The 25,124-nt window shown below is 44.2% G+C and overlaps 1 protein-coding gene across 5 annotated transcripts in view; it reads left to right on the top strand.

Moving 5' to 3' along the window:
• Window positions 1–6,016: 6,016 nt before the first annotated feature.
• The window catches only part of Tnrc6b (trinucleotide repeat containing adaptor 6B), a 233,866-nt gene continuing 214,758 nt past the window's right edge, over window positions 6,017–25,124 (top strand). For all 5 annotated transcript variants that reach the window (XM_059248171.1, XM_059248166.1, XM_059248167.1 and 2 more), the window contains exon 1: window positions 6,017–6,222. The gene's annotated coding sequence lies outside the window, so the exon portion shown is untranslated. The remainder of the gene's footprint in view (window positions 6,223–25,124) is intronic.

The following is a 25,124-nucleotide window of genomic DNA, read 5'->3' as shown; positions in this document are numbered from 1 at the left end:
TTCATTAACTAAAAGCAATGTGTCCTTTGACAATTACTTAATTGCCCTCTGTGGTCTTACTTCCCTCACATGGACAAATAAACTCGTGTGTAAAATGCTTAGAACTATGCACGGCATGCCAGCCAGCTTCATGTCCCACACAGCCACACACTCAGAAAGGATGTGTCCGTATTTAATATTCTGCCATTGCCATCTTGAAAATCTTAATAACTTTCAAAAAAGAATCCTCGAGTTTTCATTATAAATTATGAAAGTTCCTTATAAATTATGTAGGTCGCCCTGCCTGGCAAAGTTTTTGTTTTCAAATGCTATGTTTGGGGTTAGAGATGGTGCTTGGTGGGATGCTTGCCTAGCATGCATGGAGTCTTGGACTTGATCCCCCGCACTTTGTAAGCTGGGCATGATGGCTGTCACCTATAATCTCAACACTCAGGAAGTAGACAGGAAGATCGAAAGTTCAAGGTCATTCTTAGTTACACAGGGAATCAGAGGGCAGCTTGGGAGACATGAGACCCTGTATTTAAAAGTTTTAAAGTTAGGTCATATCGTTATCTGAGAGTCAAGAATAACAGCTCGGATTTATTATATTCCTGCCCAAGGAGGCTGGTGCCTTTAGAGGTGAAGGTAGGATAAGGACCCAGCACGTGCCCACAGAAAGCCTGAAGAACATGCAGGTCCTCTGAAAGAGCCTACAGAAAGAGATGGCAGGGAAAAGAGAGCCTGAACAGTTGTAGAGGTGGGAGGAAAGCTGGCTATTTTGGGAAGTGAAGAAAGAGCGAATTCTCAGAGTAAAACATCGTGGTGAAGCCATGGAAACGGGGCTGGGAAAGTCTCTTGGATCTCGGCCACAAAACAGGTTATAGATGAGCTTAGAGAAAACGGCTTCAGTAGAGTTAGGGAAAGCCAGGGTTGGAGAAGAGGGAGCAGTACTGCAGGTGGAGAGGGCACAAGCTATTATCTGAGAAGCTGGGGAAAGGACACAGAGGGGAGGAAGGAAGAGCCTTTGAAGAGGAAAGCCGGGGCCCGGTTGGAATGCAAGAAAAGGTCACCAGAGGGCGTAACTTAGCCAGGAAGAGGCAAGCCTTTTACCTGTAGGGAAACAACAGGATGGCTGCGAGTTGGGGCAGGAAGATGGTGGTAGGGGTGGGGGCGTGGGGGTTTGGGGGGTTGGGGGAGGTGGGGCGTGGAGGGTGTCGTGGGTTGGGTGATGGGGGAGGTAGGGGAATAGGTAGTCAACTATTCCAGTGGGGATTCATCTCTCCAGTTGCACTGTTGAGTTCTCAGGTTACCACAGCGTTATGGGCAAGAGCTCACTCATTGGAGTCAGACTGCCTGGCTTCAGCTACTGCCCGTGGTGACCTGGAACAAGTTAGTTAGCCCTCCAGTGCCTCTGTTTTCCTGTCTGGAAAATGAGAGCTATCGTTGTGGGGGAAGATTAACTGCTGTAATCCAAGTAAAGCCCTCCGTACAGCATCTAACTCACAGCGTGTCTCTATGGCAGGGGTGTTATGAATAACCACATCTTTGGGTTCTCTGTGAACTCCTCTGTGAACTGTCTGCTATTGGCCAACATACCAGAAGAGTTCAGTGTCCATTGCTTAGCTGAGCAGCTTTTCAGGAAATGCAGTCATAAAACCTACAGGTGATTTGGAAGTGACACGGCGTCTATCTTGGTGGTTTTTGTTGCATAATAAATGCTACCAGGCATGTAATGAATACCTATGAGCATGTCCTCTGTCATCTACATCCTCTAGCTTGTTCCCCTCCCCCTTTGCTCCTGGTTATTGGTTACCAACACACCCATGCTCCAGTAATCAGCATCAGCTGTCAGCTGTCCCCTTGACTTTTGGATTAGGTTCCTTTACGGAGATCACCTCATTGTTATGAGCTTTGAGAATTGGGAATGCTTTGCAAACCTTGCCAAACATCTCAGAGCACTGAAAGGCCAGAGTATTGGAGGGGGTTTGCCTGCGCTGCACAAGTCAGAACTGGAGCACATCCAGCTGGCTATAACTGTCCCAAGCCTGTAGGTCATTGCAGAATCATTTGCAAAAAGTTCCTATTGGTTTGGATCTTGTCCAGGTTAAGGGCAGAGACCACAGCACAGTCTCTCAAGGGACATAAAGGAAGTCTGTTGCTTGGGATGGCTGGGAATACTTTTGGTCGTCGTCCAAGGAAACTATCACTCATTAAATCTGCCTTCTCCTCCAGCAGAAAGCCAACTTATAGAACACCATATACAAGGCTCCCAGAATAGTACAGGACTCCAAGAACACAGTGCACGTGGCCAGCATACAAATGTGCAGGGGCTAAGGATTCTTTTTGCTTTCAAATCTGGGTGGGTTGGAACAAACAAAAAATATTTTCTCCAAGTGGCATGCTGAGAGGAAATGAAGAGAATATAGAATATGCTAGCCTGGGCTGCCTTTCTGGGCTTCAGTTGATTCCACAGCCACCAAAGCATGCTGGAAAGCCCTCTGGCAATGACAGTGAGCTCAGGAAACACCTTGGACCAATTCATTAACTCTACCTTCACACCAGGCTTAGCAAGCCCAAAAATCCTGATACTGACTCTCGTATTTGAATTTGAAACTCTCGTCTTCCACCATAAATATTTTATTGATTTATTGGCTCCCTTCCTATCTGTATAGAAAGTGAGGACAAATTCCGGCCAAAGCTGTAGTTTGGAGGAATGAGGGATCTCAGCACCCAGACAAGACTGCATCATATCGCACTGTTTGCTCAAAGATGAAACCTATGTGTGCCTCTGTTCCTGAAAGGCCACGGGAAGGCATGCTCCTCTGTGGGTGGGTGGCTATAGGACAGGATTATGGGAAGTGTTTTTTTTTTTTTAAACTTTAAAACATGTTGTATTGTTGTACTGAGCAAATGCTGCTTTTTAGAATTTTTGAGACAAGAGTCTTACTATGCAGCCTAGGCTGTCCTTGAACTCTCTACCTTCCTGCCTCAGCCTTCTAAATGCTGGGATTACAGGTCTGTGCCCTCATACTCAGCTTTTCAACATCAATTCTATAATCATAAAAAAAAACTTATTTGGAAATGGCAAAGACAAAGATTACGGGAAGAACAGACTTGGAGCACTCCTGGATCTTCCTGTAGTTCTCTTTACCCTTCCTCCCCAAGTGGATAGAGCAGGTCACCATTCTTTTCCTGGCTAACCACATCTGTCCTGTAGTTCTTACAGATGCCACTTCTACTTGGAAGTCAGGAGCCCTATCCTTCCAAGGTGGGGTCCCCAGTCCCTCCAGGATTCTTTCAGGGCACTACACTCTGTTTCCCAGTTACTAACCCAAAACACTGAGGTCCTTGACAGCAAGGAAGGTGTTTTTAATCCGTACAACAACCTTTTGGCCTTAGGAAAGTTCTTAACGAGCTCATTAAGTAATTACTGAATAATAATTTCTTGGGGGATCTTTTATAGACAAATCAATATAAGGGACACACAGATGAAAAAGGAAACTATTTCAAAGAACTTGTAACTGGGATTTGCCCAATAATTCATATCAAACCAAGGATTATCTTGAAGGTTAAGACAGAGGTAGCAGGGGATGGAGACAGTGACTCAGTGGTTAAAAAACATTTGCAGCTTTTCCAGAGGACCTGATTTTGATTCCCAGCACCAATGTTGGGGGCAGCTCATAGTGACCTCTAACTCCAGTAGTAGGGGCCCTGGAGTCCTCTTCTGGCCTCTATGGGCAATGCACACATGAATAACATACTCTCACACACAGATATAGATGTACATATATGTAAATTAATAGAAGTAAATATTTGCATTTATCTTATATATATTAGTGTTTTGGCTGCATATATCTGTGCCCCACATGCATGAGTTACAGACAGTTATGAGCTTCCAGATGGGTGCTGAGATTTGAACCTGGGTCCTCCGGAAGAGCAGTGAGTGATCACAACCACTGAGCTATCTCTCTAGCCCCTAGAAGTAAAAATTTTTAAGTGATATAAAAACAATAAACTTTGAGGGCTGGGAAGGTTCTGAACCCTTACATTTCTCCCTGTGTTTTCTGGTTCCTAATCCCCATTTTGAGTGCTAATATGAGCTATGTGCATGGAGCTATCAGGTTTCATGTCTTTAGGTCCTTTATTAGAATTTGACTCATGATTTCCTTCCTGTCCTCGAATTATCTTAGGAATACCTGCCATTTACTCTTAATTGATGTTTGTGAAATACCTTGTCTTCCTCTGCTGAAAGGTTGTAAGTGTTGAGCTTATGACTGTGTTACAAAGCCTGTTTTATTGTTAAACAGTGCCAATGAGATTACACAACAGCTTGGATAGAGAAGGGAAAGAAGAGCTATGATCCTCCTTCAGCTACGAGGGACAGGGATTTGGGATGGTAAAATGTTAATTACCCAAGAAGAAATGTGGGCTAGAGTCCAGCAGTGTGCTCCTGGAGATCATTTCAGTCTCAGAGGCTTGGGGATGGCACTCTGGTAGTGGGTCCTAAGCATCCAGCCCTCCCCTGGTTGAAATGTGGATTCACTTCCATAAAAGCTGTCACAGAGAAAGAATCCAGTGGCCAGAAGCCAGGAGTACACACACGGCTTGCTCGACATCAGCAACTCTGGAAGCTTCCCAGGAGCCAGAGGGTTGTTCTATTTGCATGCAATCAATTATTTCTAAAGGGATTTATTCTTTATCTCACTCGACTTAATTTCTCATCATTTCCAACTCTTGGATATCCTTCCAAAGGAACGCGCTAAAGATGGTCAGCGATGGGTATGAGGATTGCTCTGGCACATAAGGATGGTAAAAACAGTCATTTACAAAGCCGCAGAAACGGAAAATAGATTCATATGTGCTTCTTGTCGGGAAATATTTATTTTTTAACATAGAATGGGGAAGAATGGATCCTAGGAGGGGGAAGATGAAATGGAGAAAATGACAATCTCTCCAAAGTTAGTCTCCAATAAAGTTTATGACAATCATTCCATTGTTAGTTTCCCATAATGTTATTGCCAGAAACTGAATAAGGAACTGGGTTTCTGAAAGAAACGTTTTATGATGTTGGGAGGACTAACAGGTACTATTCAGAGGCACTAATGCATAGCTAAACGAGTGAAGACGGTTGAGTCAGACAGGCCTAGGAATCAATGTATGCCCCAACAACTCCTTTCTAAATGGGTGACCTTGGGTAAGTGTCTTAACCTCTTTTGGCCTTTCTGTAAAAATTTGGGTTTAATCAGATAGTTTCTGTAAAGAATTCAGCGCCGTTTTTGGTATAAAATACTCCTACAATAAATGATAGTAGTTATTACTGTCAATTACCGAGGACCAAAGACACCCCCCTCCTCAGCTAAACTGTAGTGCGGCGAATCCGGATCTGACGGACAACACCGAAGTGCCCAATAAGATGCCAGGAAAAAAAAACAACAAACAGTGGAATCAAACCAATGGCATAGGCCCTTGTTGTTGGCCGCTTTCTGGCTGTTCCACCAATAGTTTAAGGATGTGACTGGGGAGCGACATCCTGACAGTCCAATGACGCACAACCAACCCACACTCAGCTCTTCGGAGGGGATAAATCAAGGAGCCGGCACGTATAGATTCCGTTATTAGTGCAGTCTCGAATGGAGAAAGGAGCTTGCGAGACACAGCGCCTGAGAGAGGCACTCATGAGCTAAAAAAAAAAAAAAAAAAGGGAAAAGATGATGCTTGCGCCGGGCGAGCTCGGCCGCCATCATGCTCTAGTTTCCCCTTCGTCTTTCTGGGTCCGCGACCGAGGAAGCGGCCTCTGGGATGCTGAGGGGGTGTGTCCCCTCATGATTGGCGCAGGCCGCTCAGCCAACCCCAGCTCGGCAAACGGGAAGCACTTAGCCAATGAGGGGCGATGGCAGCGGCGAGGACTTCAGAGAGGCGGAACAGCAGTTTGACGGGCACGAAAGCTAGCCAGTGAAAGCTAGAGGCATCCTGCCTGCGGCCAATGAAGCGGGGCTGTGGGCGGGCCCCCGAGTGTTTGTGTTGTGGTTTTGGGGGAGGGAGGCGGAGGGGAAAGTTTGTTTATTTTGTTTTTAGTTTCTGGGGTCCCCGGGCTTCGGGAAGGTGAAGCGAGCGACCGTGACACCCCTCGCCTTTCAGCCTCCCCGCGACGTCGCCTCCACCGCTGGCGGAGAAGCGGGGACCGCGGTCACCGCTGGGCTCCACAGCGGAACGACGCGCACTCGGAGCCGGCGCGGCTCAGCGGTGAGTGAGGACTGTGGGCCGCGCGGGCCTCCCTCTGCCTCGCGAGCCGCCGGGCCCGGCGGGGCGCCCCAGGGTGGGCGACTGAGGACGCCCTCGGGAGCGCGCGGCGCGGCCCGCTGGGGCGCAGCGTGTGCGTGTCCTCGCGAGCGCGCGCGCGCGCCACGGGAGCGAGCCGGGAGGTGTTCGGAGGGCGGGGTGGGGGGGGTGCGGGGGGGAGGGAGAACGTGATGGTGGAGGGGAGGTGGGGCGGGAGCGCGCCGGGCCGGGGTGGGCCGCGGCGGGCCAGGGCGCTCGCCCGGGCGCGCTGTGGGATCGCGATGTGTAGACGTGAGGCGGGGGAGGGGTGTGTGAGGGACGCGCGGTCACGTCGGTCGCCGGGGCCCGGGCGTCCGGAGTCGTGGGGCAGGGACAGACCGGCGTCACGCGCCGGCAGGTGTGAGCCGAGGGAGGGCTTCCGGGTGGGCCAGCGGCGGTCCGGGCGCTTGGCGTTGTTGCTTTGGGGCCCTCGGGACTGCGAGGCCATCGGAGCTGAGTCTGCCTGGCGGTGGGGCGCGAGCATCCGGTGTCCCCCCGCGCGGCGGGCGCGCAGCCTTGTGTGTGCGGGACCTGATGGCGGGGTCCCACGGCCATCCCGCGAGAGCTGCGGGGAGAGGCTGCGATGCTCACTTTGGACGAGGACACAAACGAGGGGCCGAGGGATGACAGGGTTGGAAACAGCCCTAGGGAAGGGTTTGCCACCTTCCGCTGGTCCGGCGCCCTCTAATTTCAAACTAACGGATTTCTTAGTCCGTAATGGCTAAATGTCTGATCCAGGGAAATTCACTACAGTGGCTAACGACACCCAGTCACAGCAGCCTTAGTCTTGGGCACAGGTCACCCATTTGGGACTTTTAGCTCCATGCTTTCTCGTGTGTCTTTTGGCGTGTTTTACTCTTTTGACTCAGTGAATAAAGAGTACCAGCTAAAACTCAGTGAATAAAACATCATTTTACGCCCTTAACAGTTAAACATAGCAGTAAGCAAAAATCACACCTCCTAGCCTTTTGTGAAGGCTTAATACTGTGTTTCTCTTCGTTTGTGGGAGATTTCAATTCTTGACTTAAAACTGTGTTCACAGTGGGGTGTAAACGCTTCTTAAAGAGCGTGGATGTGGACAGTTGACGTTGTCTTGCCCTGAGACATCGCTGTAGTAAGTGGGAGGGGTATCAGTAGAGTTGTCCCTGAAGGTAGGCACATTAACCAGTATCCAGAATACAGATCAGACTGTTAGGTCCCACTTGGGATGCAGTGATGAGGGTTATGATGCCTGCCTGTGTTTTCTTGTTTTGTTTGGTTGGTTTCTTGAGACAAGGTTTCACTGTTGTAGCCTTGGTTGGCCAGGAACTCGGAGATCCACCTGCTTCTGCCGCCGAGTGCTGAGTGAAAGAGGCCCGGTGTAGTTCTTGACTGTTCTTAAGGGATGTCATAAACTTGATTATTTGAGCAGTGTCGTTTCTGATGGGACTTAAAGGAGTAAGGTAAGGTCCCTGCTGCAGGTCTGTTAACCCATCGTACCCTTGAAATCTTCCCCCTCAAATAGAAGCTCTTAAATGTTTAAAATCAGAACAGTATTTTTGTTTGAATGTCAGTATTGGCTAATGTTTGTTGCGTGCTTACAATGTGCCAGGCTCTATGTGTTACTTTTTAAATCCTTACCTCAAGCCTATACGGCAGAAACTTTCATTGTTATAGGGATGAGGACAAGGGTTCCCAAGAGCCTTTAGCTAGGTTTAATCTTTGGTCTATTTGGTTTCTTATCCTTTTGCTTGTTTTATTTTTGCCTCCTAAATTAACCAGAGGGAGAAAGGCAAAAGGAACACTGAGAAGCAGAGAGAGGTAGGAAAGGAGAATCCACTGGTAATATTAGGTTGCCTGTACCTGGCTTAAGAATTTAATGTTAAATTGAGACTATTCTTGTTTTAGAATTAAGCACCTTCAAAAAAAATCCAGAAATACATCCAACCTTTGTTTTTTAATTGACGTATTCATTATATGTAGTACTTCGAAGCTCTGTTTTTTTATTTTTTTAATTTATTTTTCCTTAGGTCTTGCTATGTGGCCTTACTGACCTCAGACTCATGCTCCTCCTGCCTCAACTTCCCCAGAGCAGGAATTACAGACCTTTGTCACCATGCCTCAAGAGTCAGTTCATCTCCTTCTCCCTTTTTGTGTGGTGTTGGTGTTTTTTGTTTGTGTTTTTTCCAACATCTCTCTCTCTAACCCAGGATGCCCTGGAGTTCACTGTTTTGCCCAGGCTGGTCTTGTCTTGAACTCTTGGCCATGGTCCTGCCTTAGCCTCCTGAATGCTGGGATTATAGGTGTAACCCACCGTGCCCAGCTTCTTAAGACCTTGTCTTTCCGTCTCTGTCCACTGATTCCTTGTTCCTGTTCAGGTCTCTTACAACTCCGGTTCATTTTTGTAGTTATCAACTTGTGATTCAGGGCCATGTCTGTTTTGTTTGCCACATGGCCAGAGCCCATCCAAGTGTCAGGCATACAGCAGAATTCCGGAAAATATTTCTCGGTTATGTTATGAATTTGGCTTTTACTCTTACTGTTTATTGTTATTTTTTAATTTCTTGTAGCTTTGCTTGCCTACCTCTGCCTGGTAGTGTCTGGGTTTGATGCCACTCTTTTTTTTTTTTGTCTTGTTCTGACAGAGTTTCTCTGTATATCCCTGGCTATCCTGGGACTCGCTCTGTAGACCACGCTGGCCTCGAACTCAGAGATCTGCCTGCCTCTGCTGGTTAATCAACTGGGATTAAAGGTGTGCCCCACCACTGCTCAGCTTGATGCCACTCTTAAGAGCGCTTGCCACATAAAGATAGATCTGAAATTACTGTGTTGGGCTTGCTGCGTTGAATGAGCATTGCATCCTGGTTATTCAGGCTGGGTCCGCATTGCACCTGTTACTCTTCCCTTGTCTAAGCTGCTCTTGATTTCTTTATTCTCTCTGCAGCATGTTGCTTCTAGAGACCTTGTATAGGCTCCAGCCGACCAGCCTGCTTGCCCTTTGGCATTTGCTGCCTTTGACATTGACAACTGCCTCTAGTGTCTCACCCCTACGCATTGCCCCCACACTAATCTTCCTGAAAGATTGCTTTATGTTTCTGCTCCTTCCCAAATCTACCACAAACACTTAGGTTGGAAATCCTCAATGGTGTTTGATTGCCTAAAGGGTTTAAGTGCTTTAGCCTGTTATTTACAGATCTTTGGACTAATTCTGTCCAATAGAAATAGAAAGCAAGCCACAAATGTAGACCACATATGTAATTTAAATTTTTTCTAGCAGCCACATTAAAAAGTAAAAAGGGTGAAATTGATTTTTGTAACATTTTATTCATTTCAAAACATCCAAAATCTTAGTATTTAAATATATAATTACAAAAAAAAAAAAACAGAAAAAAAAACCAACAAAAACTAGTACTGGGATATTTTAACTTTTTTTTTTTTAATGTTTGAAATCTAGAATGTATTTTTCACTTTTTTTTCTTTTGGTTTTTCAAGACAGGGTTTCTCTGTGTAGTTTTGGTGCATGTCCTGGATCTAGCACTGTAGACCAGGCTGGCCTCGAACTCACAGAGATCTGCCTGGCTCTGCCTCCCGAGTGCTGGGATTAAAGGTGTAAGCCACCACCGCCCGGCTATATTTTTCACTTATTACATCTCAAGTTACACTAATCACATTTCAGATGCTCTATAGCCATGTGTTGTTAGTGGCTACCTTATTGGACAGAACAGATCTAAACTATGTCTTCAGCATAGTGGAAGGACCAGACTTAAGTAATTCTAGCCACTGTCCTTTGCATAACTCAGTTCCCCTCACCTAGAAACAGCTTCATTATCCAAACATGCTAAATTTCCTTGCTGAGAAACACAGGGAACCTGAGAACTCTAATATTTAATTCTCAGCATCTCTGGAACTGTGTATGTGTACAGATGTGTATGTATGTAGTATGTGCCCACAGAGGCCAGAAGAGAGCATTGGAGCCCTGGGAGCTAGACATAGGTGGTTGTGAACTGTCCACGTGGGTGCTGGGTTCTCTGGGAAGGCTATAAGTGCTCTTAATCTCTTAGCCATCTCTCCAGCCCTTTCTATGGAAAATTTTAACATTATTGTTTTTCTTTTTTGAGATGAGGTCTCCTTTGTTGTCCAGGCTGGCCTGGAACACCTGGGCTCAAGTGATCCTCCTCTTAGCCTGCTGAGTAGCTAGGACTACAGGTAACACTCCACCATATCTGATTGAATGTCATTTCTTTTCATATTATTTTTCATAATGTAACTGTTTACAATCAATTTGTGTTGTAATCACAGGTGATAATGCACAAGCACTGACTCATGATTACCTGATGAATTAGAGCCAGTACATAGCCCCCCTGTTCTCATCCTCTGTGCCTGCTGAGTAACAGCCTGATTGTGCTGGACTGTGTGTGTTGACATTTTCCCCCTGTGTGTCTTGAGAACCCAGCTTTGCCTTCCTCATTTTTGCTCATGACCTGGCCTGTGCTAACGAAATCTATATATTTTGAATAAATGAACAAATGGCACCTTATTAATTTATTCCTTTTTTTAAGACAGGGTCTCTCTGCATAGATACGGCTATCCCGGAACTCTTTGTGTAGACCAGGCTGGCCTCAGACTCACAGAGATCCAACTGCTTCACCCTCCCTGAGTGCTGGAATTACAGGTGTGCACCACTATGCCTGGTCTACATGTACTTTTTGAATCTTTCTAGTTAGATAGTAGTGAATACTGTGTCCTTTGAAGACAACAGATCATGAATTGTGAAAGATAATATGGATTTGGGGGGGGCAGTGCTGGGGCTTTATAAATGCTGAGCACTGGCATTCTACCATTGAGCTAAATCGCCAGCTCTCTGCCATATTTTTATATTTCTCCTTTTTTAAGTGTACATTTGTGCCCCCCTCCCCCCTTATTGAGCTATTACTGACATTCAGAAAGCTAGGATATTTAATGTATGAACCTTGGTATATTCGAAGTAGATTTGCTTCTTTTAAAAAAAAGTAACTGTTCATATTGGGCATGGTGATGGATGCCTTTAATCCCAGCACTCAGGAGACGGAGGCAAACAGATCTATGAGTTTGAGGCTAGCCTGGTCTACATAGTGAGTTCTAGGACATCTGGGATATACAGTGAGACCTTGTCTCAAAAAAAAAATTAAAAATAACTCAGCCAGGCATAGTGGCTCATGCCTTTAATTCTAGCACTTGGGAAGCAGAGGCAGGCAGATCTCTGAGTTCAACAAGTTCCATGACAGCCAGGGTTACACAGAGAAACCTTGTTTTGAAAAACCAAAAGCCAACTAACCAAACCAAACAAAAATAAGAAACCCAAAGACAAAAACCTGTGTAGGGCTCATTTAGTAAGATGCCTGCTTTACAAGCATAAGGATCTGAGTTTGGATCCCCAGAACTCATGTAAAAAATTGGGCTTGGCTGTTCATGCCTTTAACGCCAGCCTTGGAGGGAAGTCGAGAAGAGAGATCCCTGAAGCTCATTGGCCAGCCAGGTTAATTGAATCAATGAGCTTCGGGTTCAGTAGAGACCCTGTCAGAAGAAATAAAGGTGGAGGGCAGGAGAGGAAAGGTGCCTAACATTGGCCTTAGGCTTACACACACACACACACACACACACATACACATACATACATTGATGTAGACTTGCACATACTATAAATATATACCACATGACAGTTCCCTCACACAAAATAAAAGAGAAAACACAAACAAATAACTGTTTATATGTTACAGTTTTCAGGTTGAAATAAAGAAATAAAGTTTGCAGCTGGATGTGGTGTGTCTTTAATTTCAGCACTTGTGAGGCAGGAGGATCTCTGAGTTCTAGGCCAGCTTGGTTTACCTAGCAAGTTCCAGTCCAGCCAGAGCAACATAATGAAACCCTGTCTCAAAATGAATGAATGAATGAATGAATGAATGATAAAGTAGTAGTAGTAGAAGTTGCTGTTTGCATCCTGGCATGGTGGTCTACATCTGAAAACCCAGCACTCTGAGGTAGAGGCAGGAGGGTTACAAGTTGCTCTGGCTATATAATGAGGCCTTGTCTCAACTCCCCCCCAACAAAAAACGTTGTTTAACTTTCATGAGACTTAGTTCCCTTGTGGTTTGTAAACTGGCTGTGAAAGCAGCCTCAGAGGCAGAGCTCCAGAGTTGTTCCATGAGTATTGGCATCTGTGCACATGCCCATCCAGAGCCACAGCCAAGATGCAAAGTCTAAACTAGAAGTCAGAAGTCCTGGGTTTGTTTGTGTTGCTGATACTTGCTTGAGTGCCAGCTGTGTTCCGGGCACAGAAATGACTGAGAATTCAAAAAACGAGAGTGAAGAAAGTTTACAAAGTCTTTTAGAAGCGCTTTTCACACAGAGGTGAAGTGATACATTCTTCCTAGGGAGATTTCATTTCTCATTGTTCCTTTTAATTTCTTTACTCATTCATACTTAGGGTATATCATACCATGTTTCTAGGTCTGTCTGTTCTACTAGATTGTAAGCTTTAAATTAAAAAAAAAAAAGCTTAGTGTGTGTTTATGGGTGTGCCTTTGCCATAGTATTCGAGTGGAGGTCAGAGGACAACTTTGTAGAGTTGGTTCTTTCCTTCTACCTTTATGTGGGTTCCAGGGGTTGAACTCAGGTTGTCCAGACTTGTGCAATAAGCACTTTTACCCACTGACCCATCATGCCAGCTCAGAGTGTAAGCTTCTGAAGACCAAGACTATTTATCCCTATGTTTCCAAGTCCTCATTGCACTGTGCCTGCCATATTATATGCATTCAGAGATTTAGTGAATGCCCCAAACAAATTAGTTTGGGGGCCAGATGTATCTTAGTTGGTAGGGTGATTGCTTAGCATGCACAAAACCCTGGGTTTGATTCTTAGCACTTCCTTGAACCAGGTGTGGGGACTGGAGAGATGGCACAGTGATTAAGAGCACTGGTTGCTCTTCTAAAGGATCTGAGTTCAGTTTTCAGCACCAACATGGTGGCTCACAGCTGTGTGTAACTCCAGTTTCATAGGATCAAACATGGCCATCTTGCCTCTCCAGGCAATACATACATATGTACAACCCACACAGACATATTAAAAAAAATTAAAAGCCATGTGTGGTGGTTTATGCTTGTAACCCCAGCACTCAGAGGTGGAGGCAGAAAGATTAGAAGTTTAAGGTCATCCTCAGCTATGTAGTAAGTTTAAGATTAGCCTAAGAAACATGGAGACCCTATTTCAAAAACAAAAACAATAACCAAGTTACTTAATTTTATGGTGCTCTCATTTTTTTTTTTCACCGTCTAGAGAATTTTGTGCCTGTGAGAACTAGGCAGTTGTAGTGAGAATAATCCTTTAAAAGTCCAGATCTATTCTGTCTGTGATTTACCTCAAGAGAACACATTTACTTAGAGAAACAAGTAGAGTCGGGAGGAGAAGTGCATGCTTGGATGACAGAACTCTCCTGGAGAAATGCAGCACACAGCCTGTCACCCCAGAGAAGGATTCCACCACAGACCGAAGTCTGGATACTACCCAAGTCCAGCTTGGTGGACCAGTGAGTTTTACTAGGTTTGTAGGAGCAGAAATGACTCAGAGACAGCTGCATCACAAAGACTCACCCCAGCATGGGGACAGCTCACAAAAGCTGGAGAGCTGGAGCTCACTGCACAGCCTGCAGGCAGCGTCCTTTCTGAGTGACTCTGGTCCACCTCCTCCAGGCAGCGTCCTTTCTGAGTGACTCTGGTCCACCTCCTCCAGGCAGCGTCCTTTCTGAGTGACTCTGGTCCACCTTCTCCAGGCAGCGTCCTTTCTGAGTGACTCTGGTCCACCTTCTCCAGGCAGCTCAGCTGCTTTCTGCTGCTTCCAGGCAACTGGGGCTTCCATGTTGGTTGGCTTCTCTTCTCTTCTCTTCTCTTCTCTTCTCTTCTCTTCTCTTCTCTTCTCTTCTCTTCTCTCCTCTTCTCTTCTCTTCTCTCCTCTCCTCTCCTCTCCTCTCCTCTCCTCTCCTCTCCTCTCCTCTTCTCTTCTCTTCTCTTTTCTCCTTCCCTCCCCTCCCTCCTCCTCTTCCCTCCCCTCCCCTCCTCTTTTCTCTTTCCTCCCTCCCTCTCTCCCTCTCTCCCTCCCTCCTTCTCTCCCTCTCTCTCTTTCTTTCTTATATTTTAATTAGTTACATTTATACCTTTTTGGTATTGATCCATGTGGAAGTCAGAAGACAACCTGGAGGAGTTGGTTTCTCTTCTTCCACCATGTGGGTCCTGGAGCTGGAACTCAGGTTGTGAGGTTTGGTGGCAAGGGCCTTGACCTGTTGAGCCATCTCCAACTCCTCTTTGTTTGTGAGCAGAGTCTGACTACATAGCCCAGGCCAGCTTCAAACTGGTAACCTTCCTGCTTTTGCCTTCCAAGTGCTGTCATTATGGGCATGTGCCACCACACCCAGGCCCCGGTTCTTTTATTATGATTACTTTTAAAATACATTTTAAAGATTTATTTATGTATATGAATGTTTTGCCTACATGTATGTTTGTGTGCCATGTGTGTTCCTGGTGCTCACGGAGGACAGCTGAAGGTATCAGACCTCTTGGAACTGAAATTATAGAGTCACCATGTGGGTGATGGGAACTGAACCTAAGTCCTTTGCAAAAGCAACAAGTGCTCTTAACCACTGAACCAGTCCCTTTATTACTTCTTTAATGCTGGGATCAAACCCGCATGTTATATCTGCAAAGCAAGCACCTACCACTAAGCTCTACCCCTAACCAGCTTTTACCTTAAACAAAACATTTGGCCAGGCAGTGGTGGCTCACATCTTTAATCCCAGCACTCAAGAGGCAGAAGCAGGTGGATCTCTGAGAGGCCAGCCTGGTCTACAGAGTGAGATCCAGAACACCTAGAGCTACACAGAGAAACCCTGTCTCAAAAAAAACTTCGTGTGTGTGTGTGTGTGTGTGTGTGTGTGTGTGTGTGTGTGTAATTTTTAGTTATGTATGTGCATGTGAATGTGGGTGCCTATGGAGGCCAGAAGGGTGTTAGATCCCTTGGAGCTGGAGTTATAGGCAATTGTGAGTCACTAACTGCTGATCCATCTCTTTAGCCCCCTTCCCCATATTAGAATTCTTAAAGACATTCTGAAGTCCTCTTCAGGGAAGATAATCATCACAAGTCAGAATGGTGCTTGTCTCTTCCGGTTAATGCACTTGTTTGAGTAGAGTACCTGTAAAGCATGCAGGCTGTCAGGTGGAATTAGAAAGTGGTGACTCATATCAGCCTATCTGTAGGAACTGTGCAACAGAAGTGACCTCTGGGTCACCTGTGTGAGTGCTGATGCCATCTCTGAAGGGCCAGACACTGAACAGTGAAACGGTGAAAGGTCGAACAGGAAGGGCTACCCAGAAGAGCCTCTGGGCACATGTCTTGGAGAAGATGATTCCTACAGCTTGAAGGTCTTTGCGTATCTCCTAAATCTCCCAAGCTGTGTTAGTCTGACTTGATTCCCAAGCAGAGTTGAAGAAAGGGATATAATACTAGAAAGTTAGTTCATTTTCCTTCAAGTACTCCTCTTTAATTTCAACATCTTTTTTTTCTGGTCTTCTTCTTTGTTAGTCAGCTTTAAATTACTGTAACAAATTACCTCAACAAGATCCAAAGATTGGAGATAAATCAACTTTAAGAAAAAAAAAAGGAAAGGTTTGGACTGGGGGACACTTACCTAGGATGTGTAAAGTCCTGGGTTAGATATATAGTACTGAAGGGAAATAAAACGTTTATTTTATCTCACAGTCATAGTTTGGGTGGTTTTGGTCCATGATCAGTCGGCTTGATGCTTTTGGCCTGAGGCAAAGCTGCACATTGTGAAGGGAGCATATGGTAGAAGAAGCCTTCACCAAGTGAGGGCTGAGAGCAGAAAGTAGAGGAAGACGAGGGGCAGGACCACAGTGTGCTCTTTCAGGGAGCATTCCCATGACCTAACTTACTTCCACACCTATGAATAGTGTTGTGGGTTAGGGCTAGCCCTCAACAACTCCAATCTGCAGTACCTTCAGACTGCCTTCCTCTCCTGCTGGGCTTAAGTACCGCTCCCTCCCTGACCACACCATCTATTGCTTCTTTCATTCTGTAATCACTCATTTTTTTTAAAGGAACAACCGTGGTGTTGGCTGTGGTGCACACGTGTAACCTCAGCATTGTGGGATAACAGTTATTTTCAGAATGGCAGGTGACTAAGCACTGGTGTGCTGCTTACACTCAGAGATGCTAGCTAGTTGGCTGCCATTAATGTCAGTGTCTGTGTCGCCTGTGTGCTCACTTACTGACCCAGATTGGAAAGGACTGAAGAGATACTAGGTAGGGAGAATATTAACAATGAGTGTAGTTTATTCTGCAACACTGTTCTGGAGTATCTTTATTTAAAAAAATATGTAACCCGGGAACTTAAAAGTGGGGCTAAAGAGATGGCTCAGTAGGTAAAGTGATTTCTGTACAACCATGAGGACCTGAGTTCAGATCACCAGCACCCATGTAAGAGCATGCCTGACAGCATGCTCCTTTAAGCTGGAACTGGGAGGAGGAAACAGGAGGGTCCCAGGGGCTCACTGCCAGCCAGTCTAACCCAAAGAGTGAACAAAAAAGTGAGAGGCTTTATCCAAAAGTAAGGTGGAGTGTGATAGAGGAGGATACCCATAGTTGACCTTTGGCCTCCACATACACATGTACCTCTCACATGTGCACACACATGCATGCACCACTAGTGTACAAAGTAGAAAGTGATCCTGGCTATCTACCATTCACAGTAGATCAGGAGAAATGTATAAAGCAGCTGCTAGGGACAGGGTTCTGATCTGGAGGAAGAAATCCAAGTAAGAAATGGGACTGCTGTTCTGAAAGAACTGCCTCTCTCCTCCTGTACAAATCCTGCTGATGGTGCATCAGGTTCAGTGATATCCTTTTCATGAGATGTTTTGCCCAGGGGTATGCCTCTGTCGAATTTCTAAATATAGTCTCTGGTTAGATGAACCATGGACTACACACTTTAAAATACTCGTTCACTACCTCCACTTTTGTGTTTCACTCCAAAAGTTTTGTATTTTTACAGCAATATGTTTAACATTTATGATGTTTTATTTGCATTTTGGCTCAGTCCCCTTAAAAAAACAGTACATTCATTATTACATTTGAACAGTGTGGGGAGCTGGGAGCCACAAGTCGCTACAGAGAGGAGGTCTGTGTGTATTCTGTGCTCCTAATACATGGCTAACTGACTGGCCAAGGGGTAATGCTACTTGTAAAACACACACACACACACACACACACACACACACACACACACACATACACCCAACGCCAACCACTCCTCTTTCCTTTCTCTCTTTCTCTCTCTCTCTCCCTAAAACACAGTGAAAGGCTCTTTGTAGGGCTAACAAAAATAAAACAAGAATGAAAATGTGGAAGACATCACATTTCAAGCCAGTGAGGGCTGGTTTGAAATGTTTGAACAGGGGACCCTATGCTCCCTGCATGGCTTATGACTCTGCCTCAGCACTTTGTGCCAGGGCCTGCACTGATGTTTGCTTTGGAAGCTGATGCGCTCAGCTTATTTACTTCACTGAGGAATGTGTATGGCACTCTGTTTGCCTTTAGCCTTTTTCCCATCCTTGAGTCTGAAGACTCATTCAGGATGCTTCTCAGAAGGTAACTCCAGAGGCTAGAGTGCATCCTCTGCTTACTTTCTTGCACATTGTTGACTCTCTTAGGTCCCCTTACTGGTCACCAATCTTCTCAGTACCAGAATCCTGAAGTCTGGTGATACTGATCTTGAAATGGTGTCCTGTCCTTTAGTTCTTTTTCCTGTGGCTTTGGGCTGTTTTTGTGTTGGTTTTGCTTGTTTCTTTGAGACTGGGTTTCACTGTGTTGCCAAGGTTGGCTTTGTACTTGAGGTCTTCCTGCCTCAGCCTCAGAGGTGGCTAAGATTCCATGTGTGCACAGCTTTGGTGTGGACCTCTGTTTCTGTTTTTAAGCCATCATCCTCAGGCTGTGTCTACATAATTCAGGTAGCTGTCTGCCTGTTGTTTTTGCTCAGAAAACATTTCCTACCCACTGTTTTCTTTTCTCCATTGAAAACTGCACTTTCTCACTCTAGGAAATCAACACCTATCTGAGCCACATGCCTTTACTTTTTCAAATATACCAACTCTCGTTCCCTAGTTTTCCATCCCTGACATCTCTGGTACAGTCTTCGCTCCATTTTCCATATGACCCCCCCACCCCCCCTTGCGGCTCTCTTTTGAAGGCTTGATCTATGTAAAACATTCTCTTTGCATCTGGCCACCAGTCTCTTTTTCTCTTACTCCCACGTTTTCCTGGACTGGAGAGATGGTGGCTCACCCGGTAAAGCGCTTGCTGTGCAGGCGGGAGGGCCCTGAGTGCAGACGTGGGGCCCATGTCTGTAACTGCAGGACTGAGCTGTCAGAGGCAGGCGCAGGTCCTGGGGCAAATAAGCCAGCCAGTCTAGCAGAAACAGCAAATTCTAGGTTCAAAAAGGACAGTGGAGAGCAATGGAGGAAGATATCAAGTATCAATCTCTGGCCTCTACATGTGCAAATATGGGCCCATGTAAACATACACACACATACACAAAGTTTTCTGTAAAATTTGTCTTCCTTGAAATATTTCTTTGGTAAAAATAATCATTAGTAAAAATTTCTTTAGTACAAATAATCATTTTTACTATTTTCTACAGAGAAAATATTTTACTGTTTAAAATAACTTTGGACTTTTGAATTATAACCTGTTTTTATGTTTTAAAAAAAAGGAAATATTTCTTTGGTTTTTTGAGGGGTTTCTCTGTGTAGTCCTGGCTGTACTGGAACTTACTCTGTAGACCAGGCTGATCTTGAAATCAGAGATCTGCCTGCCTCTACCTCCTGGTTTGAAAAAAATTTTTTTTTTTTTTTGTTTTTTGAGACAGGGTTTCTCTGTGTAGTTTTGATGCCTGTTCTGCATCTCGCTCTGTAGACCAGGCTGGCCTCAAACTCAGAGATCCACCTGGCTCTGCCTCCCGAGTGCTGGGATTAAAGGCATGCACCACCACTGCCCAGCTTTGAAATATTTCTTAACCAAAGACCTTCTTCATTTTGCATCCAGAGGAACTTTTTTTTGGCAAAATAATAGGTGCAGTTTATTATTACATATATGTGCAAAAGAAAAAATACAGTTTTATAAGAATACAAAGTGATAGATATTACATGTTGAGGTCACTATTATAGGTCACATTAGATCAATATGAAGAGCCTGTTTGAGGTCAAGATGAGAATAGAGTTTAGGCACTCCACAGAATAGTGGAAAAAGAAATGAGCATGTGGCAAGCATAGTTTTGCTCAGAATTGAGTGTTTAAATTTTTATTCTTTTCTGTGGTACTGAGGATTGAATCCAAGGTTTACCACAGCAAGGACTTGGTGCTAAGCTGTATCCAGAAGCTTTTAAAAAGACTGTGTGTGTGTGTGTGTGTGTGTGTGTGTGTGTGTGTGTGTGTGTGTGTGTACACATGTAATGCAGTGCCTGGTAGAGATCAGAAGACTGCCCCTTGGTTTTAAGGTGAGTACCTAAAACCAAACTTGGTTCTTTGCAAGAGTATTATGGGCTGTTAAGTGCTGAGCCATTATTCCAGCTTTTTTGTTTGCTTGTTTTTTAATTGGTATAATGAGTATAATGAACTAGGCAAACTTAATTTCATTCATTGATTCTAGTGACAGTTTTATATAATATATATTTAAAGGATATATTTTATGTGTATTTGTGAGTGCCTGCATGTATGTCTATGTGCCACATACAGGGTTACAGATGGTTGTGAGCTGCACCATGTGGGTGCTGGGAGAACAATCCGTGCTTTTAATCATGAAGCTATCTCCCCAGCCCCTATAGATTTTATATTTATAAATATAAATATTGGGCCAGCAAGATGGTAGGTAAGGTCACCCATCAAGCCTGATGATATCAAGCAATCTCTGAGTCCCACATGGTAGAAGGAGAAAATTAAATCCCATAATTTGCCCTCCACACGAGTACTCAATATAATAAATGTAATAAAAAATTTTTAAACATAAATATATCATTTACAAAGGAAAATGGTTTTCCTTTCCATTCTTCAAGTCTAATTCCATTTTTTATTAACACTACTTAAACTTCAGGTATTATGTTGAGCAGAAGTAGTGAGATTGCACATTCTTCCTCAGTCTTTGGTGAAGAGCATTTAGTCTTGTACTACTAAATCCTTTATCAGTTCACAACTTATTTATTCACTCATTTTTGAGAAAGAATCTTTTTTGAGAAATTTGAAAGAATTCATTTTTGAGAAAGAATCAGACTGGCCTTGGACCCACTGTGTAGCCAGGGCTGGACTTGATCCTGATGCCACTACTGCTTGACTGCTAGGCACTGGCCTCTGTGCCCCAGAGAATTAACCCCTCCCTCCTCGAGTCATTCTCTCCTGCCTCTTTCTCTAATGTTCTTTTACTCTTTCTCTATTTTTCTTTCTTAGGTTTTTGGGAGATTCCCCTTTAAGACCATCTTGACATGGTAGTTTCTTTGTGGGAATGTTTTAGATTATCTAGCAGTTATAATAGTGTTCAGGTTCTCCATCTTCAATGAGCCTTGGTATTTCACTGTTTTACTTAAGTTGTCAAGTTTGTTGGTATGGCATGCTTTATAATATTCTCTTACCAGTCTTTTTTTTTCCTTTGAGGTTTATTTTATTTATAATTGTGTGTGGTTTTGTGCACTTGAGTGCAGGTATTCACAGAGGCTGGAAGAGAACATCAGGTCCCTTGGAACTAGAGTTATAGGCAGTTGTGAGCCACCCAACTTGAGTGCTAGAAACTGAACTCGAGTCCTCTGCAAGCACAGTGTGCACTCTTAACTGCAGAGCCATGTAGCTAGAGTTTTCCTGCCTGGCCCACAGTCAGGGCAAATCTCTCTCACCTGCCAGTCCCACAGCCACTCAGACCCGACCAAGTAAACACAGAGACTTATATTGGTTACAAACTGTATGGCCGTGGCAGGCTTCTTGCTAACTGTTCTTACAGTTTAAATTAATTCATTTCCATAAACCTATCCCTTGCCACATGGCTCGTGGCTTACCAGGATCTTCACATGCAGCTTGTCATGGTGGCGGCTGGCAGTGTCTCTCTGACTCAGCCTTCCACTTCCCAGCTCTATTCTCCTCCTTGCCCCGCCTATACTTCCTGCCTAGCCAACGGCCAATCAGTGTTTTATTGATTAATCAGGAACACATTTGCCATACATCCCACAGTAGAGCCATCTCTCCAGACCTCCTCACTAGGTTTTAATATGTCAGTACAATTTGTATAGGCCTGGTACCCTTTATTTTTAATTTGGTAATTTACATTTCTGTATTTTTGTCTTTGTTTAACTGGATGTGCATTATTTTTATTGCTCTTCACAAAGAACCAGATTTTGTTTTCATTGATTTAATTTATTAAATGTTTAGTTAGTTAGTTTTGGTTTTGTGAAACGTATTCTTACTATATAGTCCAGATGAGCCTTGAACTCAGCATTCTCCCGCCTCTACCTCTGGGGGTGCACCACCACACTGGGTTAAATTTTTTATTTGACCAAAGGTTTAATATGAAAATGTACATGACATGAGTTTTATATCGTAGTAAAACAGATGTACTGGAAAGAGGACATGTGGAAGCAATTGATTTTTCTGCTGAATATAGTCATTTCTCTTCTCATTCCAAGTTCCAATGTGCTACTATTTCCTCATTCCATTCCAGTAGTGTTCTGTTGCCCATAGCTGTGATCTCCATGCAGTCACACAAAGATTTCATAAGAACACATCTCTGCAATATTTATTGAACATGTCCTCCACTATTTAGTTTCAATGATAATTTTTTTGTCATCACTTGTTTTTATTTACACTGGGGATTGAACCTAGAGCTGTGCATGCTTGGCAAGTACTCTAAGTTAGATTTCCAGCCTTTTTTATTTTATTAAGAGTTTTTATTAGTGTGTGTCTATCTGTGTCTTTGTGAGTGAATATAGTGTGTACAGGTGCCCAGGAAGGCCAGAATAGAGTGTCCCGTGCTCTGAAGCTGGAGTTAAGGTGATTATGAGCCACCCGATGTGGGTTCTGGGATCCGATCTTAGCCTTTGGAGAAGCAGCAAGTGCTCTTAATCACTGAGCCATATGTCCAACCCCTTCTTTTTAATTTTTATTTTTAGAAGGTCTCATTAAGTTATCTGGCATATCTTTTAACTCCTTTAGTAGGCAGGCCTTGAATTTGTGGTCTTCCTGCATAGGCCTCCCAAGTAGCTTGGAATTGTACACCTGTGAAGCCAGGCCAGCTACATTGTGAACTACTGAACCATGAGTATTTAACTCAGCAGCATGACTTTGTTACACATGGCATCAGATTGGTGGACTGAGAACTTGGTAAAGTTTTTCCTATATTTTTCCATGTTCTATTTTATTAATTTCCACTCTGATATTTAATATCTTCCTTTTTGTGATTGGGTTGGGTTTTGTCTCTCATTTTTCCGGGTAGACACTGAACTTAATTGAGAACTCACATTGGGTGTGCTGTAAATCACCCTTAAATTTTGCTTTGCTACATTCCCAAAATTTTAATGAGTTTTGATTTTCATTAGTTTAAAATATTTCCTAATCTTTTTCTCCCTGGAAAGTTGTTTGATTTTGAGACTATATGGCTGTTTCTACATACTTTCCTACTATTGATATTTTGGTTTTTTGTTTTTGTTTTTGTTTTTTTTGAGGTGGGGGAGTTTTTTTCCACCAAGACAGAATTTTTCTGTGCAACAGCTCTGGCTATCCTGGAGTAATTCACTTTGTAGACCAGGCTGGCCTCTAACTCACAGAATTCTGCCTCTGCCTCCCGAGTGCTCACCACCGCTGGTCAAGATCCTGTCTCAATTAAAAGAAATTTAATTGTGTATTCAGTTCTTACATTATCAAGTCTGATATTTTCCCCAGCAGTCCAAATTCATAGCCTCCACATGGTAAGAAAGTGCTCTGCCGCTGGACTAAACCCTCAGTGTGTTGCTTCTCTTGAAAATGAGATAGATACTAGGGAGCTGGACATAGTGGTGCACGATTTTAATCCCAGCCCTCGGGAGACAGAGGCATGTGGATCTCTGGGTTCGAGGCCAGTCTACAGAGTGAGTTCCAGGACCAGGGCTACACAGAGATACCCTGTCTCTAAAAAACATAAGTAAAATAATAATGATAATAAAATAAAATGAGGTACCAGACATGGAACCTAGGGCTCCATTCGGTGTTAGACAAGTGCTGTGCCACTGGGCTGTATCTCCAGTGCTATTTACTTTTTATTTCAAGTCCTGGTCTCAATAAGTTGCCAAGGCCTTTGATCTTGAACTTATTCCATAACCTAGGCAGGCCTTGAACTTGTGATCTTCCACCATAACTTCTGAAGTAGCTGAGATTACAGGTTGTACCATGAGGCCTGGCTATGTTTTGACCACTTGTTTTGTAGCAGTTTTGATCCTTTTTAAACCAATTCTTCCTTCTTTTGTTCAGACTTTGTATGGGACAGTTTGAGAGGGAAAACATTTTTAAGATTTATTATCTTATGTGTATAACTTTTGCCTGCATGTATGCATGTATGTGTACGGTGTGTGTGCCTAGTGTCTGTGAAGGTCAGAAGAGTATGTAAGATCTGGAACTGGAGTTACAGATGATTGTTAGCCACCATGTTGGTGCTGGGAACCAAACCTGGGTCCACTGCATGAGCAATAAATGTCTTAATTGCTGGCCAGTTCTCTAGCCCCCAAGAAAGTTTTGCTTTTTTGTTTTTTTGAGACAGGGTTTCTCTATGTAACAGCCCTAGCTGTCCTAGAATTCGCTCTGTAGACCAGGCTGGCCTTGAACTCAGAGTTCTGACTGTCTCTTCCTCCCAAGTGCTGAGATTAAAGGTGTGCACCACCGCCACCAGGCCCAAGAAAATTAATTAATTAATTAATTTATTTATTTGTGTGTGTGTGTGTGTGTGTGTGTGAGAGAGAGAGAGAGAGAGAGAGAGAGAGAGAGAGAGAGAGAGAGAGAGAGAGAGAGAACGAGAACACAGATGCCACAGTGTACAACTTGAGGGTGTCAGTTCTCCTTTTGTACTGTGTGGATCCTGTGGATTGAACTTAGGTCCTCATTCTTAGCAGCAAGTGCTTTTACCTGCTGAGCCTTCTTACCAACACAAGGTAGTCTAGTTTGGGATCTAATCCTCTAGATTGACTTTGTGTTCATTCTGTAGGTTAAACTATGGAGATGACCTTTTCCAATACCAGAAACAAACAGAACAAAAAAACTTCTACCTTGTTGATCATGCAAAACTTGACCATAATCCTTTTGTTTTCTTTCTGACTTCCTTCCTTCCTTCCTTCCTTCCTTCCTTCCTTCCTTCCTTCCTTCCTTCCTTCCTTTCCTCCCTCCCTCCCTGCCTTTCTTTCTTTCTTTCTTTCTTTCTTTCTTTCTTTCTTTCTTTCTTTCTTTCTTTCCTTCCTTCCTTCCTTCCTTCCTTCCTTCCTTCCTTCCTTCCTTCCTTCCTTCTTTCTCTCTTTCTTTTTTTATTGAGACAGGGTTTCTCTGTGTAGCCCTGGCTGTCCTGAAACTCGCTCTGTAGACCAGGCTGGCTTCGAACTCAGAAATCTGCCTGTCTCTGCCTCCCGAGTGCTGGGATTACAGGCATGCACCACTACCACCTGGCTAAGTTTTTGTTTTGGGTGCTGTAGAACCCAGGACCTTCTTACATGCTAAACATATGCTCCCTCAGCTAAAACTAATTTAGGAGAAATAAAA

The sequence above is a fragment of the Peromyscus eremicus genome, chromosome 20 (assembly GCF_949786415.1).
Source record: "Peromyscus eremicus chromosome 20, PerEre_H2_v1, whole genome shotgun sequence".
In the NCBI taxonomy this organism is placed as follows: Eukaryota; Metazoa; Chordata; class Mammalia; order Rodentia; family Cricetidae; genus Peromyscus; species Peromyscus eremicus.
The sequence above is the reverse complement of the archived record's forward strand: the minus strand, read 5'-3'. Positions and strand labels throughout refer to the sequence as shown.